Here is an 18,058-nt window from a genome sequence, read left to right as displayed (position 1 = left end):
TCTAATGAAAGGCAGTATGGTACAACGCAAGGAATTTGGAGTTAGAAGGGGCTGTACAAATTATAACTAAAAAATAACTCCTTCTACAACGCATCCCATGAGTGGTTCTCTGTTTCTTTCCAGTAAGGGGGAAGCTGATGCTTCTTAAAGTGACCCATTTGGGGTTTTGATTGTGTAATTCTTGAGAAGTTATCTTTCATACCAAGTCTAAATTTACCTCCTTATGATTTAGGATCATAGGCTCATAGGTTTATCACAAGAGTGTCATCATATTCAACTTTCATATTTTGACATATAAGGAAACTAAGGCATAGTGAAGTTAAGTGACTTGTTCAGTTACAGAACCAGTGTCTGAGGCAAGACTTAAACTCCAGTCTCCTTGACTCCATCTGTATTCTAGCCATTCTTCCACCTGGTTAAACCTTTGCTAATCTACCAGTTACTTCAACTAATCTTCTATGTCATGAACTCAAGGTTTTCCATTGTCCTGGCTGTCCTCTTTTGGACACTCTCCAGTCTATCAATATCCCTCTAAAAATATAATAAGGGAATACAATATGCTAGATGTTGTCTGACGAACCAGTGCATCAAGGCAACTACATTCTCATCTCTGGAAATTTGCCTTTGTAAATATAACCCAAGACTACATTTGGTTTTCTTTTTGCTATATTATGCTATCATACTGAACTTATGATTCACTGAAACCCCCACATCCTTTTTTTCAAACAAACTGTTGTCTAACTATGCCTCCTCCATCTAATACTGTTTAAGTTTATTTTTTAAAACCAAAGCATAAGACTTTAATTTATACCTACTGAATTATATCCTGTAGATTCAGCCCATTGTTCTAATCTATCTGTATCTTTTTGGATTCTGACTTAATCATCCATCTTTCTATCATCTGCAAATTTGGTACTTTGATACTCATTCCATCCATATCTTTATCCAAGTTATTGATGAAAATGTAAAACAGCACAGGACCAAGCACATGTTAGGTGCAGTGGAGGACTGACTGAGAGTCCCCTCCTATGCGTTTGCATAGTGTTCTGCTTGCTGCCAACAAACTGTGGGACAGTTAGTGAACCTACCTATGGACTAGAATTACGGAAGGACCTGCTTTCCTCTTCAGAGCATGCACAGGAATCCTATGACTATTTTCTATCTGCTTATTGTCTATCCACTGACTGTTATGAGGGAAAGCTTTTTGATTGCCCCCTGAGCTGGGAAAAATACATATATAAAAGACTTCCATGGGAGGCAACTCAACCTATATTTCCTTCTCTGATGGTGATTGAGGAGGACAAACTGCTGTAGGCCTGTAAGTGAGGAAGAGACCTCTAGTCCTCTCTCACCTGGAGCCACCATGAGGCCATGAGTACATGGCACTACTTTTTTTCTGTAGTAGGTTCTTTATTACATAGATTCCTGGGACATATCACTGGAAACTTCTTGTCAGTTTGACAAAGAACTATTAACTACTTTTTGGGTCAGGTCATTCAGCCATCTCTGAATCCTTCTTCCTGTACTAAAATATATTCTAGCTTATTTCTTTTTCTTTCTCTTCTTTCTCCTAAAGGCCATAAGCCACAAAATTACATAAACAATGGCTGTAGCATTTCCCTGAATTATCAAGTTAGTAACTCTATTTCTAAAATTATCATTTAGCCTGGAATAACCTGTTCTCCTCCCCCCATGTTTGTTTGTTTATTTATTTACAAACATTTATATTTGTCCAAACTTTCTAATCATTCTTGACTGTCTTCTCTCCTTCTGTTTCTCCTTCCTTTTCTTTATTTTTCTTTTTTTTTAAAAATTATTTATTTATTTTTAGTTTTCAACATTCGCTTCTATAAGCTTTTGAGTTTTCAATTTTCTTCCGTTCCCTCCCCTTCCCCAAGATGATGTGCAATCTGGTATAGACTCTATATATACATTCCTATTAAACATATTTTCACATTAGTCATGCTGTAAAGAAATATTAGGACCAATGGGAAGAACCATGAGAAAGAAGAAACAAAACAAAACAACAAAAGAAAAAAGAGAGCAAATAGTCTGCTTCCATCTGCGTTCAGACTCCAGAGTTCTTTCTCTGGATGTGGATGGCATTTTCCATCATGAGTTGTCTTGGATCCTTGCATTGCTGAGAAGAGCCAAATCTATGAAAGTTTGGAATAATGTATTCTCAAAACCACACTAGCTCTTTGTGATTATTCCTTCCTTTTGTAGATGATGATTAACCATCTCTTTACTACGATCTCAAGATCATAGATGTCGACCTAGAAAGGATCTCAAAAGCCAGATAGTCTGATAACTGAATTATATAGATGAGTTAACTGACACCCAGAAGAATTAAATGGTCCAAGATCATATAAGTAATAAGTTTTAGAGTCTGGATTTGAACTAAAGTCCTCTGAAGCTGGAGCCTATGCTCTTTTCATTGTACTATATTGTAATGTAGTACATAACATTTAATACGTAATAATACATATGTAATAATGTGATATTACATTTAAATAATGTAATATGATTAAATAATGTAATAAATGCAATAGTACATTTAAAATTTTTACTAAAAACTAAAGTTTACCAACCTGTGGTTTGCATACTCCTCCTCCCTGCCCCAGTTTGTCTTCCTCTTACTCTCTCAATGAGGCAACATTTGCTGTTCTCTAGTCCCATAATTAGTATATAATTATTTGCTGTTTTACAGTCCCATGTTACAAATAGCCAAGGAAAGAAGAAAAGCAAAAGATAAAGAAGGAGGGGGAAAATATATCCAACTGAATGCAGAATTCCAGAGAATAGCAAGGAAAGATAAGAAAGTTTTCTTAAATGAGCAATGTAAAGAAATAGAAGAAAATAGAATAATGGGAAAGACAAGAGATCTCTTCAAGAAAATTGTCAATATCAAGGGAATGTTCGTGCAAAAAATGGGTATAACAAAACCCAAAAGTGGTAGGAATTTAACAGAAATAGAAGGGATTAAAAAGAGGTGGTAAGAGTCTACAAAGAACTATACAAGAAAGATCTTAACATCACTGATCACCGTGGTGTGGTTACCAATCCAGAGCCAGAAATCCTGGAGAGTGAAATCAAGTGGGCCTTAGGAAGCATTGCTAACAATGAAGCTGTCGGAGGTGACAGAATTCCAGCTGATCTATTTAAAATCCTAAAAGATGATGCTATCCAAGTTCAGCACTCAACATGTCAACAAATTTGGAAAACTCAACAGTGTCCACTGGATTGAAAAAGTTCAGTTTATGTCCCAATCCGAAAGAAGGGCAATGCCAAAGAATGTACAGACTATCAAATGATTGCACTCATTTCATATGCCAGCAAGATTATGCTTAAGATTCTGCAAGCTAGGCTTCAGCAATAAGTGAACTAAGAATTACCAGAAGAGCAAGCTGATTTTCAATAAGGCAGAGGAACTGGAGATCAAATTGTCCATTTTTGCTGGTTTATGGAGAAAGCAAATGAGTTCCAGAAAAATATCTACTTTTGCTTCACTGACTCCATTAAAGCTTTTGACTGTGTGGATCACAAATTGTGGCAAGTCCTCAAAGAGATAAGATATGGGTCAAGAAGTCATAGTCAGAATTGAACATGAAACAACGAATTGCTTCAATATCAGGAAAGGATTATGACAAGACTGGATATGGTCACCTTATTTACTTAACTTACATGTAAAGAACATCATGTGAAATGCCAGGCTGGATGAATCAAAAGCTGTTATTAAGGTTGCCAGGAGAAATATCAACAATCTCAGCTATGCGGATGATACAACTCAGATGGCAGAAAGTGAAGAATTAAGAAACTCTTGATGGGTATGAAAGAGGAGAATGTAAAAGCTGGCTTGAAGTTTAACATTAAAAAAAACTGAAATCATGGCATCTAGTCCCATGACTTCCTGGCAAATAGAGGAAGAACAAATGAAAGCAGTGTCAGATTTTATATATTTCAGCTCAAAGATCACTGCATATGGCGATTTCAGCCATGAAATTAAAGGATACTTGCTCCTTGGAAGGAAAGGTATGTCAAATCTGGCCAACATACTAAAAAGCAGAAACATCACCTTGCCAACAAAGATCCATTAGTTGAAGCTATGGTTTTTCCAACTGTAATGTATGGTTGTGAGACTTAGACTATAAGGAAAGCTGAGTCCTCATGAACTGAGATTTTCGAATTGTGGTGCAAGAGAACTTTTGAGAATTCCTTGGATAGCAAGGAGATCAAGTCAATCAATACTTAAAGATTGACTTTTCACTGAGGGGTCAAATACTGAAGCTGAAGCTTAAATACTTTGGCCCCATAATGAAAGGACAGAATTCAATGGGAAAAACTCCAATGCTGGGAAAATTGAAGACAAAAGGAGAAAGGGACAGCAGAGGATGACATGGATATGTAGTGTCACGGAAGAAATGAACATGAGCTTGGTCAGACTGGGAGATAGTTCAAGACAGAAAGGCCTGGTGTGCTATGGTCCATGGGGTCACAAAGAGTCGTACATGACTGAATAACCGAACAACAGCCACAGCCTCTAATACCTCTTCCATTTTCCAAGATCTTTTAAATATCACTGACAGTGACTCAGCAATCATATTCACCAGTTCTTAAAATATCTTAGAATGAAGTGCATGGAGGTCAAGTGACTTGAACACTTCATGGCAGCTAGATGGGCTCTTATTAGCTCCGTATATATCTTGGGCATCTCATCCTACCCCTCTTTGATCCTTTTATTTTCCTCAACATGTGAGTGTGTGTGTGTGTGTGTGTGTGTGTGTGTGTGTGTGTATACCCTTTTTGTTGTCCTTAGATCACTTGGATCTTATAACATGATTCGCTTTGGTACCCATCCTGTTACCTACTCTTGTTTCTTAGGTAAGTCTTTTAAAAAATTTAAGTTCGTTCCCTGTGTATCTTATTTTAATAACTATATAATAACAAATCATTTAATCTCATTGGTCCTCAGTTTCCCCATCTGTGAGACAGGAGTTACAATATTTACAGTGCTTAATTCACAGGGTTCTTGAAAGGAAGGCACATTGGAAACTATAAATCACTCTACAAATACTATTATTACTATTCTGATTCAGCCACTCACTCATCCTAGTTTCACCTGGGCTGGAAGTACAGTGGCCACTTGCATCCACAATCACAGCACTAATAGGCATGGAGGATATTGCTTGTCCTGTTTTTCTCACCTGTTACACTTTAAGCCTCCTTGGACTGCCTAGTCTTTCTGCACCCCTACCCCCACTTCCAGGGACTCCCCATATTGGTGCAGACACCAGGTCTGCTTAGTCCTGTGGCACAGCTTGGAATTCCCAAACTCAAGCAATCCACCATCCTCCGCCTAGGGATTACTGGAGTGTACTGCCTTCCCTGGCTATTATTCTAAGTTTTCAGCTTTAAGGTTCTATGACATATTCTGATAATAGACTCATTATAGTTATATAAATAAAATCAACATAACTTGTTAATGGACCTTGTTCTTTCTACCTGGTGAGACAGAAACACTTGCCAAATGTTATATAGGTATGGTAAGCTGAACTAGTAGTTTTTAATGGACAAAGTATTAATAGACGTTATAGGCAAAGTATTAATAATCTAATACATAATTACAACAGAGAGAAACTTGAGTATAGACACTGAGAAACTGTAGCTATTCAGAGGATAGGGACCAGGATGGGGAAGGGAGGAAAGGGAAGATTGGCTGTAGGAACAGATTTACTTAGCCTGGAGAAAGGAAAACTTGGGGGTAGGGGGAAGGAGGGACATGCTAGTTGTCTTCAAATATCTGCAGATCTGTCTTGTGAAAGAGGAATTAGACTTGTTGGTGCCTGGCCCTAGGGAACAGACCTGGAGTAATATGGGATATGGTGGGGAGAGGATTGCAGAGAGGCAGATTTAGGTTTGACATAAGGACAAACTTCCTATCAATTAAAGTCATCTCAAAATAGAAAGGGCATCCTTGGATGGTAATAGGTTCTTACCAACCATTCACTGGAGATCTTCAGGTGGGGAGGCCACTCACAGAGGTTAATGAGATTCCCATTCAGGTCCTGGCCAGACTAGATGGCAGCTGGACTTCCAAATCTAAGATCCTGTGATTTTATCATTTCTGCCTGTCCTTTTCAAAGCAAGGAGGAAATAGTGTGTACTTAGTAAATGTTTTTTTGAAATGAGTTGTTAGTTGAAAAAACAACAACAACCAGTAAACGTTAAGTAGCTACTTTCTGCTCAATTCTATCACAGTACTAAGAGCACTGTGATGGCCATTATTCTGCTTATCAAAGAATGGGGTATATTTATATTCCATATAGTCTGAAGATTCTGAATCGATAAAGAGGGAACAACCTCTCTGTGCTTCAGTTCCCTCATCTATGCAGTGACAGGGATACACTAGATGATCTTTAAGGTCACTTCCATTTCTAAATATAGCATCCCAAATGATTTCATTCTCTCTCTCTCTCTCTCTCTCTCTCTCTCTCTCTCTCTCTCTCTCTCTCTCACTCACACACACACACACACGCACACACTTTCTCACACACACATTCACAGTCTCTAAGTGTTCAATATTATAGGATCTACAATGATATTACAATGATGAACATGTAGACAGTCTTCACCAATGGTCATTTTTCTTTCTTTGTTCCAAATCTTAGTGTAAACTTAATTACACGCATAACAAGCACTTAAAATTCAGCGATCCATCCTGAAGGGAAGTGGGAAGATCTTGCTCAGCCTTCTGCTGGCTTTCATATTCAGTTGTGATGGGGCTTTGGCTAAATACTGTGTACTACTTTAACAATAAATAGCTTGTAAAAGCAAGAGCTTGCTTTTGGGAAAAGGAAAATAACTAGGCGGGGGTGTGGGGGAGTATAGGACAACTTTTTTTATGCCACAAAATTGCCCCAATCGCATAAACAGTAGTTACAGTGGCCTGTAAACGGTTTATAGAATTTTCCTCCCTCCCATATGAGTTCTACCTTCCTTTAAGTCCCTAGCTTCCTCATAGAGACACCTTAAGGTCTGGAGTTCCCTTGAAAGGGAAAAAAGTAGTGCAGTTGTTAGACAAGCAACTTCTCTAATATCTCTTAAGTCCCTCCCTCACCCCGGGACCTGTACAGATCTCCAACCTTAGGGTGTTGTCTGAAGGACTTGGATTCCCCTGAATGGAAATAAATTTGGAGTTCTTTGAGAGGCTGCCTCTTTTTCCACCAGAGCCTCACCATCTGAATAGCTCACAGTCATAGCCCAGAGCAAAATTCAATTATTTGCTCCTTTTGTCCCCGTAAGAGGCTTGTACTACGCTGGAACTCTCCCTATTCTCTCTAGTAGACTACTGTGGGATTCTCGAAGACTCAGAACTTCTCTAGAAGTCTAAGATTCAGGAGTTGCCACCCTCTGACCCCATTGTTTCTCCTCTCCACAGCCACCTTCTCTTGGACGGAGAGATTATGCCTTATGATTCTAGAGCTGGGGCCAAGAACTCAGTGGCACTGCATCTGGAAACTTGCTTCTTTGTCTACCTATTGGGAGCATGAGTGACTGTAAAACACACAATTAGTGGCTCCCATTAGGTGTAGGATGTTTGTTTGAAGATTTCCCCTTCTTGTTGTGACTGTTGGTATCTTCTTAGGTCTGCTGTTTTCTGAATCTATTAAAAAAAAATCATGTATGTATATCAGATAAAGGACAGCTATTTATTTCCTTGTCTCTATTATCTCCTTCAAGGTTTACACGTTCAGGCAATTCAAGCAAAAGGGATAGACTCTTTTCCCTTTCATCTTTGACCCAAGAAGTACTGCAGTAGCTATAGTGAGCAGTTTTCATAGTGCAGTCAACATGGTCTAATGGACCCAGTAGCTCCTGAACTCTTGAACTTGCAAAGTTGCCCAAAGCTCTAATTATGCGTCTCAGTATTGCTGTTTGGTCACCTATAGGGCTTTGAGATTCTACGTCATTTTCACCTAGGCCATCATATGTATGAACTGTCATGGGCAAGCCGTTTTCTCATTTCTACCAGGTTAGGGACCCTCATCCCTCATGAGAAATCCAGGGAGAGGCTCAAAGAGTTCTGACATACTCAGAAGACAGGGAAAAGAGCACAACTTTATGATTTTTTTAAGGAGAAAGAAAATGCAAAACTCTAAATTTAGTAATGAGGAAGATCACAATAAACGCAAAAAAAAAAATGTGGCATAGTAGGAGAAGCTGAATTTAGAGTCAGAAGACGCGGATTACAATCTCAGTTCTTTGGTAATTTCTCTTTTCTGATCCTCAATTTCTTCTGTAAAAGGCAGGACTTAATCAGATGAACTCTCAGAAGTCTTCTAGCCCTAAAACCCTATAAGTTAAGATTGTATTGTGAACTCCTTGAGGGCAGGGACTGTCCTTCTTTTCTGTATCCTTAGTACGGTGCCTAGGACATAGTAGATGCTTAATTAATGTTTATTGACTTACCAAGAAAATTATTAGTGCTTAATATGCACCTGTATCAAATAATTTAGCTATTCAGTTCAATTCAACAAACATTTATCAAGCACCTGCTATCTGAAGACATTATGTTAGACTCTGTGACTCCAAAGACAAAAATGAAAACAGCACTTGAAGTCAAGAAGCTTATTATCTAACGAAATTATGTGTTTATATATAGATCTTTTACTTGTCCCTACATATAGGGATGTGATTATATTGAGACAGGGATCTCCTAGGTGAGCAAATTCCTTCAATCAATGTAGTTCTCTCCAACTTAATATTGCGGAAATTTGCTTAGAGAACTGGGACAGCGAGGGCTATCTTTTGCCTCTTTTGGTATTCTCAGTGCTTAATGCAGTGCTATGCTTACCAAATGTTTATTGATCAATTGATTAAACCCTAAACTACTTTTTTTTTTCTCAGTAAAGCATGATTACTATTTTTTGCAAGAGGAAATGGTGAGTCACATAAAAAAATGTGAGCTTGGATTAGTGAATGGAGAGCCAGCCTCAGAAGACATGAATTCAAATCCCATCTCTGATGTATACTGGCTATGTGACCCCGAGAAAGTCATTTAGCTTCTCATCTCTCTCAGCAGCTCTCCATATGTGTGTGTGTGTGTGTGTGTGTGTGTGTGTGTGTGTGTGTGCGTATAAATTAGCCAGTGAGAGCCCAGTGTGTTACTAAGATACATCTGAGACCTTTATAAAGATAATTTTAATAGTTTTGCGAGAAACAAAGGAATAATTGAACAAGTGGAGGGCTGCAACTTGGACATGGTTAAAGTTATCCAGTATAGTAAAAATGTCAAAACTTCCTTCATTTAATTAATAGATATTATGCAATAATAATTAAAATACCAAGGAACACATTTATAGAACTGGGTAAAATAGTAAACAAGACATAAACAAATGAGTAAGAAACAAATGAGTAAGAATATCAAGTGTAACTACAAAAAAAGAGAAGTTTATGAAGGAGGATGTCCTCCATCAATTTCAAAATATAAAATACAACTATTAAAAACTATTTGGCCTAACAAAAAAAAACCATAGTGAAGTAGACTTCAGAGGATTATAGATTAGCAATGGAAAGAACATTAGGAATCATCTAGTCCAACCCTCCCCCTCCCCATTTTAAAGATGAGATTCTTAAAATAAATTTAAATAAAGATATTAAGTAAGTTATTTGGAATAATATGCAAAGAAAGGATCCTACCAAACTCCTTTTATTAAATATCATACTGATACCTAAACCAGGAAGAATATAAACAGAGAAGTAAAATTATAGACCAGTTTCATTAATAAATATGGATGCAAAATTCGTAAATAAAATACTAGCTAAAAGATTATAACAATATGTTGCAAAGATTATACATTATGACCAAATGGGATTTATATCAGGAGGGCAGGGACAGTTTAACATAAGGAAAACTATTAACACAATTGATTATATTAATAATAAGTGTATTTAAAATAATCCAATTATATCAAAAGATGCAGAAGAACCTTTTGATAAAGTATAACACATTTCTATTAAAAACACTTGAAATTATAGGTATAAATGGATTTTTTCCTTAAACTGATTTTTTAAAAAGCCTTTATCTAAAAGCATCAACAAGCATTATTTGTAATGGGGATAAGCTAGAAGTCTTCCCAGAAAGATTAGATGTGGAACAAGGATGCCCTCTGTCTCCAATATTACAAAATATTGTTTTGGAAATCCTGGCAATAGCAAAAGAGAAGAAAAAGAAATAGAAGGAATCAGAATAAGGAATGAGGTGATAAAACTATTTCTTTTTGCCAACAATATGATGATATACTTGGAAAATCCTAAAGACTCAACTAACTAAAAAGTTAGTTGAAACAATAATATTAGCAAATTAGTAGGAGATAAAGTAAATCCACATAAATCATCAACATTCCTTCATATCACACAAAAAAAATACCCTGCAAGAAGATTTAGCTAGAGATACCCCACTTAAAATCACTCTAGACAGTATAAAATACCTGAGAGTGCACTTGCCAAAACAAACACCAGGACTATATAAACAAAATTATTTTTAAAAAAAACCTTTTGATACAAATAAAATCAGATTTTAATAGATGGAGAAATATTAATTGTCTATGGGAAGAAAGAGCCAATATAATAAAAATCACAACTTTACAAAAATTAATTTACATACTCAATGCCATCCCAGTTAAATTACCAAAAAATTATTTTATTGAATTAAAAAAAATAACAAAATTCATTTGGAAGAACAAAAAGTTAAGAATATCAAAGGAACTAATGAAAAAAAAAATTAAAGGAAGGATGTTTAGCAGTACCAGATCTTAAACTATATTATAAGGCAGTAATTATCAAAACTGTCTAGTATTGGCTAAGAAATAGAAAGGTAGATCAATGCAACAGAGTAAACACAGAATTTACAGCAGCAAATAAATATAGAAGCCTTGTATTTGACAAGTATAAAGACAAGGTTTGGAGAGAAGCAGTATGGTAGAAATTCTACAGTGCCCAGCACATAAGTCACTTAACAAATGTTTCTCAAAGTGAAATCAGTTTTCTCATTAGAGCAGGATTAGAGAATTTGGAGGAATCTAGGGAAAATTTGGCTTCTTGAAAAAAAAAAGAATATCATTTGAAAATCTATTGGTGTCAGATGCCTATTTTTTTTAAAAATTGTTTTCTCAGTTCATAATATTTGGAATGTGTATGGGCAGCTGGAGTGGTACATTGGTATTATCAAGCTACTAAAATATGAGGAAGACCTCTTGTGGTTAGATCATGTAGAGAGTCTGGGACATCTATGGGGAAATACAACTGAGAGTTTCACAACTGAAAACTTCCTCAGGTAGGGAAGAGGAATCTGGGCTGTGATCTGCATTGGGAGAGGGATTGCGCAGCAGGGTGAGATTATGGATCCCATTAAGCATGTAACAGTCTTTGTGAATTGAGTCATGATGGGGAGTGGAGGGGGGGGGGGGTATGGCTTCTTGAATTAGGGAGAGACCCCCATAGCCATGCACGTGTCCCATGCTACTTTAAAACTACAGAATAATTTATTTTTCATCCAAGAGGAAATAGGATGTACTGGAATTTAAAGAGTAGTTGTACAACAGGGTTGTATATCTGCATGGAAGATAGACTGAAGTGGGGAGAAACTTGAAGCAAGGACACCAATTAGGAAACTGGTAATAATCCAGGCAAGAGGCAAGTGAAGATATGAATCTCTTCTCCTAGTTCCGTTACTGAATTTTTGGACTTCAGCGCTACTGCAGACACTTATTCAACGTCAGGAGTTTTCTTGCACTGGAATATCCTACCACACACGTGGCCTTCTCACTCTGGAATATCCCTCTGCAAGGCACGCCTCCTCCTTCTTTTGGGAGTTTCTCCTGGACCCTCCATTTTGTGAAAGGGTCCAGGCTACACCGCCTCATTCCTTTCCTGAGCCTGGGCTTGACTTTCTGGATTTCAAAATTATTCTCCCATGCAGGTACCTTTATCATCTCTGCATTTTCTCCACTTTTGCACTTTTGTATATGTCATATTTAAGTTCACTGAGGAGAGGGACTGTATTTTTGCTTGCATTTGTATCCCTGTCACTTATTACGGTGCCTAGCACATAACAAATGCTTGATAAATGCGTATTTCCCTCCCTTCCTCCCTTCCTTGTTTCCTCCCTCCCTTTCTTCCTTTGTTCTTCCCTCCTTTCTTCCTTCCTCTCTCCTTTACTTCTTTTCCCCTTCTTTCCTCCCTCCCTTCTTTCCTTCTTTTTTCCTTTCTCCCTCCTTTCCTTCCTTCCTCCTTTCCTTTTTCTCTCTCCCTTCCCTTCTTCTTCCCTCCCTTCCTTTTCCTCTTCTTTTCATCCTTTTCCCCTTTTTTCCTTTCTCCTGTCTTTCCTTCCTGCCTCCCTCCCTCCCTTCCTCCCTCCCTTCCTTCCTTCCATGCTTCATCTGTATGAATAGAAAGGAATACATATGAGAGAAGTGGAGGACAAAATGACAAGATCTTGCAACTAATTGTCCATGTGGGGTGAGGAAGAATAAGGAGTTGAGGAGTTATGAATTTGGGATAATGAAAGAGTAGTGGTGCCTTTGAGGGAAATATAGAAGTTTGGAAGAGAAGATGGTTTGGGGAGAAAGATAATGAGTTGTTTTAAATATGTTGAGTTTGAGAAATTGGCAGCTGACACATGGCTGATGCTGGAGGAGAGGCTTAGGTTGTACATATAGATATGTGAATTATCTTCATATAATTGCTGGTTAAACTGATGGGATCTAATGAGGTAATCAAGAGAAAATGTGGAGAGAGAGAGAGAGAGAGAGAGAGAGAGAGAGAGAGAGAGAGAGAGAGAGAGAGAGAGAGAATAACACAAGACAAGTTCTAGGATAAAGCCTTAGGGAATACTCAAAGTTAAGGGATGTGATCTGGATGAGGATCCAGAAAAAGAGACTGAGGTTTTGATAAATAGTTGGAAGGAGTGTTTTGTCATGAAAAACCAAGAGGAGAGGGAAGTAAACGCTGTCAAAAGGAGCAAAGAGGTCAAGACTGAGGGCAGAGAAAGGCATCAGATTTGACAAATAAGAGATCATTGATAACTGGACAGAGGGGTACAATCTGAATCATGAGCCAGATTGCAAAGGGGTAAGGGAGGAAGTGAAAGTGACCAGTGTAGATGCTCATTCTAACAGTTTGGCCAAGAAAGGGAGGAGAGATGAAGACATCTTGAGGAAATGGTAGAGCCAAGCAACTCTAACAAGTGTTTTAGACTTGTCACTTACTGGTTGATCTTGGTCCAATCACTATCTTTAAAGTGAGGATAACAACATCTCAGGGTTTTAATGAGGAAAACATCTGTTTGTTCTTGGTTGAGCTTGGCTGGAAAAGCAGAAGGCTTCTAGTAGTCGCTCATAGACTCCATCCTCTGCTTTCCCCCACATGGCCTAACAGATTCTTTCATCTAGAAATGTGATATATTAGTTTACATATAATCAAGGATAAAGCATATACTATAAATACCCTAAGTCCCTGCTAACTCCATGTGGATTCCTCAGTATGAGATAGATTGAGTTTTTACAAGTTCCTAATGTTAACTGGGGAATGGTCTGGGGGACCTGTTATTGAAGGAGGAAAATTAAAGAATGATTTCTGAAAGTGTATCTTATTTAGTTATTAAAATTAGTATAGTATTCTTTGCCTCTCAAGTAATTTCCCCCTTTCGCCTTAAAAATATTGTTGATTTCTTTTTGAAATTTCCATTTTTCAAATACATTTCTCCCTCTTTCCCAGAGAGCTATACACTATAACAAAGAATAAAAAAAGAGAAAGGAATTCAGTAAAACCAACCACCATATCAACTGAGTCTGACAGTATAGAAAATGATCTGAATCCATAATCCTGCGTCTTTGAAAACAAGGGAGAAAGTTCATTTTCTCATTTCTTTTTCAGGACCAATGTTAATCACTATAATTATACAGAATTCAGTTTTTTTTTTAAATTTTTGGTTCTTTCCATTTACATTGTTGTAGTCATTGCATGTGTTATTTCCCTTTTTTCTGCAAACTTTACTCTGTATGCTTCTCTGAATTCATTAATAATCATCATTTCTCCTATTATAGTAACATACCATTATATCCATGTACTGCAATTTATTTAACCATTCCCCAGTTGAATGGCATTTACTCTGTTTTAAGTTCTTTGCTGATACAAAAAAAAAAAGTACCGTCATCAATTTTTTGGTATATCTAGGGCCTTTCTTTATATCTCTGACCTTCTTGGGGAATATGTCTAGCAGTGGAAACTCTGGGTCAAAGGGAATAGACATTTTAGTCACTTCCTTACATATACTTTCTTAGTATAACTTCTTATTGGCTTCCAGAATAGTTTGACCACTTTTCAGTTCCAGTAGCAGTTCATCATTGTGCCAGTCTTTCCACAGCCCCTCCAACGTTAATTATCCCCATCTTTGCCATCTTTGCCAATTACACTGAGTGTGAAGTTTGTTACTTATTGGTCAAGGCACTTAACCTCTTTGCGCCTCAACTTCCGAACTTGAAAATGAGGAGGTTGGATTAGAGAGTCTCTAAGGTCTTTTCCTGTTTTAAATCCATGCTCCTATAATGTTGGTCCCCTTTGGTGCAAAAGAGCTTCTGCAAGGTTGAATAGCATGTGATTTACTTTTCTCTTTTTGAGATCATCTCAAATTTATTAAGTATTTTTTAATCCAATTTTATTTTCAATTCCAAATTCTTTCCATTCCTCTCTCTTCCACCACCCATTAGAAAGCAAGAAAATCAAAATCCATTACAATTATGTATAGTCATAAAAAACAAATTCCTGCATTATCCATGTCTAAAACAAAAATTAAAAGAAACAAAGAGAACAAAAACTTCAGTCTATACTCTGAGTCCATCAGCTCTTTCTTTGGAGGTGAATAACATTGTTTGATCATGAGTTCTTTGTATTTGTGGTTGATCATTGTGTTGATCAGAGTTAGTAAGTTTTTCAAAGTTGATTATCTTTACAATATTGCTGTAATTATATAAATTGTTGCCCTAGATCTGCTTATTTTACTTTGCCTCAGTTCACAGATGTCTTCTCAGCTTTTTCTGAAACAATCTCCATCATCATTTCTTATGGCACACTAGTGTTCCATTGCATTCATATACAATTACTTGTTCAGCTATTTCCCAATTGGTGGGCAAAACTTCAGTTTCCAATTCTTTGACACCACAAAAAGAGATATTATCACTATTTTTGTACATATGAGTCCTTTTCTTCTTTCTTTGAGCTCTTTCAGATATAAACCTAGTAATCGTTGCTGGGTCAAAGAGTAGGCACAATTTAATAGCTTTTTGAGTATAATTACAAATTCTTTCCAGAATGGTTGGCTTAGTTCATAGCTCTACCAGTAGTACATTAGTATATCTGTTTTCAGACATTCCCTCCAGCATTAGTCATTTTTCTTTCTTCTTTTGTCATCTTAGTTAATCTGAAGGATGTGAGGTGGTACCTTGTTTTAATTCTCATTTCTCTAATTATTTAGTGAATTTCATATGATTATTGATAGCTTGTATTTCTTCTGAAAATTGCCTGTTCATATTTACTTATCAGTTTATCAGTTGAGTAGTGGCTCTTATTCTTGTAAATTTGACTCAGTTCCCTATAAATATATATTAGAAATGCAACCTTTATCAGAGAAATTTGCTGCAAAGATTTCCTCCCCAGTTTCCCATCTTTTTTCTAATTTCAGCTGCATTGGCTTTATTTGTGCATATACTTGTAAATTTTATATAATCAAAATTATGCATTTCACTTCCAGTGAACTTCTTTCTCTCTCAAGAACTTTTCCCGTAGGTTAAAGATATGACAGGTAATTTCTTCCATGCTCTACTAATTGGCTTATGCTATTATCCTTTATGTCTATATCATGTACCCACTTTGAACTTATTTTGATATACAGTGTGAGACGTTGGTTTGTGCCTAGTTTCTGCCAGGCTACTTTCCAGTTTTTCTAATAGTTTTGTCTAATAGTGAGTTCTTGCACTAATAGCTGGGATATTTGGGTTTATCAAATACTCATTTACTATGTACCTAATCTGTTCCACTGATATGTTCCATTCTTGATTTCTTATCCAAATACTACATTATTTTGATCATTATAGCTTTCTGGAACTTCTAGGCCTACTTTTTTCATAGATCCCATTGATATTCTTGCTTTTTTGATGCTCCAGATGAATTTTGTTATGATTTTTTTCTAGTTCTATAAAGTAATTCTTTGGTAATTTGATTGTATGGCACTGAATATTCTATTAAGTAGAATTGTCACTTTTATTATATTAGCTGAGCTTACTGATAACATTTCTCCATTTATTTTTATCTGTATTTGTGTGGAGTATTTTGTAATTATGTTCATATAGTTCCTATGTATGTCTTGGAAGTAGCCTCCTAAGTATTTTATACTGTCCATAAGTGGGCACTTCTCTTTTGTCTGGGTTTTGTTGATATTATACAGAAATGCTGAGGATTTGTGTGGATTTATTTTATATCTTGCAGCTTTGCTGAAGTTGCTAATTGTTTTGGTTAGTTTTTTAGTTAACTCTCTAGGGTTTTCTAAGTAAAGCACCACACAATGTACAAAAAAATAGTAGTTTTATTTCCTATTTGCCCATGTTTATTCCTTTGATTTCTTGTTCTTTATTGTTATAGGTAACATTTCTAGTACAATATTGAATAGTAATGAACCCCGTGTGATTTAGCATAAACTATGAAAGAAAATTGCATTGTGTACCATATATATACATTTATATACAATATGTAAAAGAGAAGCATAGGTAGACGTTGATATCTTAAAATAATGACCATAATGGCTCAAATGTGTATGATGCTTCAGTTCTGCTATACCATATCTCACCAGTTCGTCTGTAGTCATAGGATTTACAGATGAAGGAGCAGCAGGAAGATATTTACATGCAAATAACAGCAAACATTTATAAAGTACTTTAAGATCTGCAAAGTGCTTACAAATTTTTTTTATTTTAATTCTCACAACAACCTTGGGTGGTAGGTGCTAGTCCTTCCCCCATTTTACAGATGAGCAAACAGAAATTAAGTGATTTACCTATGGTTACACAGATAGTATAACCCTAGTGCTGTCTGGGAAGGAGCCCCCTAATCTGATGAGATCACAGATCCATCAAATGATCAAAGTCTTATCTGGAGGGAGTGGAAGGGACCAGATGAGCCTCTTTCAACTTCAGATTTCCATTACTTAATATATCACTATAGCCTATGCATCTCATCCAAGGTTGTTTCTGCACTCTATATGTATATAGCTAAATGTATACATGTTATCTCTCTATTAGAATGTGAAGTCCTTGAAGGGAAGGGATGTTTCATTTTTGTTTTTGTGTTCCCAACATTTAGCATAGTACCTGGCACATAGAAATGTTTAACAAATACTTGTTTTATTAATTAATTAATTATTAATTAAGCAGATCTCTTTTATAATGTGAATCTTTTATAATGTGAAAAGTGAAACAGATTTTTTTGTAGTCTAGGACGTTACATGATACTTTTGTGCAAGGTAAACCATTAGTAGAGAGTGCTGACATTAAAAGCAGATGAAATTATGTCTGAATGCTACCCCCTCCAAAAAAAAAAAAACTAAAAAACTATATGATGAAAGATGATACAATATAAAACAAAGGTTATAAAAATTCTTGAAATGAACTCAAGGTTCTTCAGTCTTTGGCACTGTCAATCATAATGAATGTTTGTTCCCTTGAATTGAATTGGGTTGGGGGTCAAACTGACATAAAAACTTTTTATGTGGCAAATTCAGTGCCTTTCAAAAGTTACCTAAGAGAAATGTCTTTTTTTATCTTCATATGAAAAAACATTACTTGTTTTTTCAAGGGGAGTTAATTTTTTTTCAATCAACAAATGTCTGTTTTATACAAAAACTCCAGTCCTGGGTACCTCGGGGGATAGAAAGGTGATGGGTCCTAACTTTCAAGGAGCTTATAATTTCTTTCCCAAGGAGATAAATTATAAGGGTGAGAAAAGTAAA

This window comes from Notamacropus eugenii, chromosome 1, assembly GCF_028372415.1.
Source record: "Notamacropus eugenii isolate mMacEug1 chromosome 1, mMacEug1.pri_v2, whole genome shotgun sequence".
NCBI lineage: Eukaryota > Metazoa > Chordata > Mammalia > Diprotodontia > Macropodidae > Notamacropus > Notamacropus eugenii.
The sequence above is the reverse complement of the archived record's forward strand: the minus strand, read 5'-3'. Positions refer to the sequence as shown.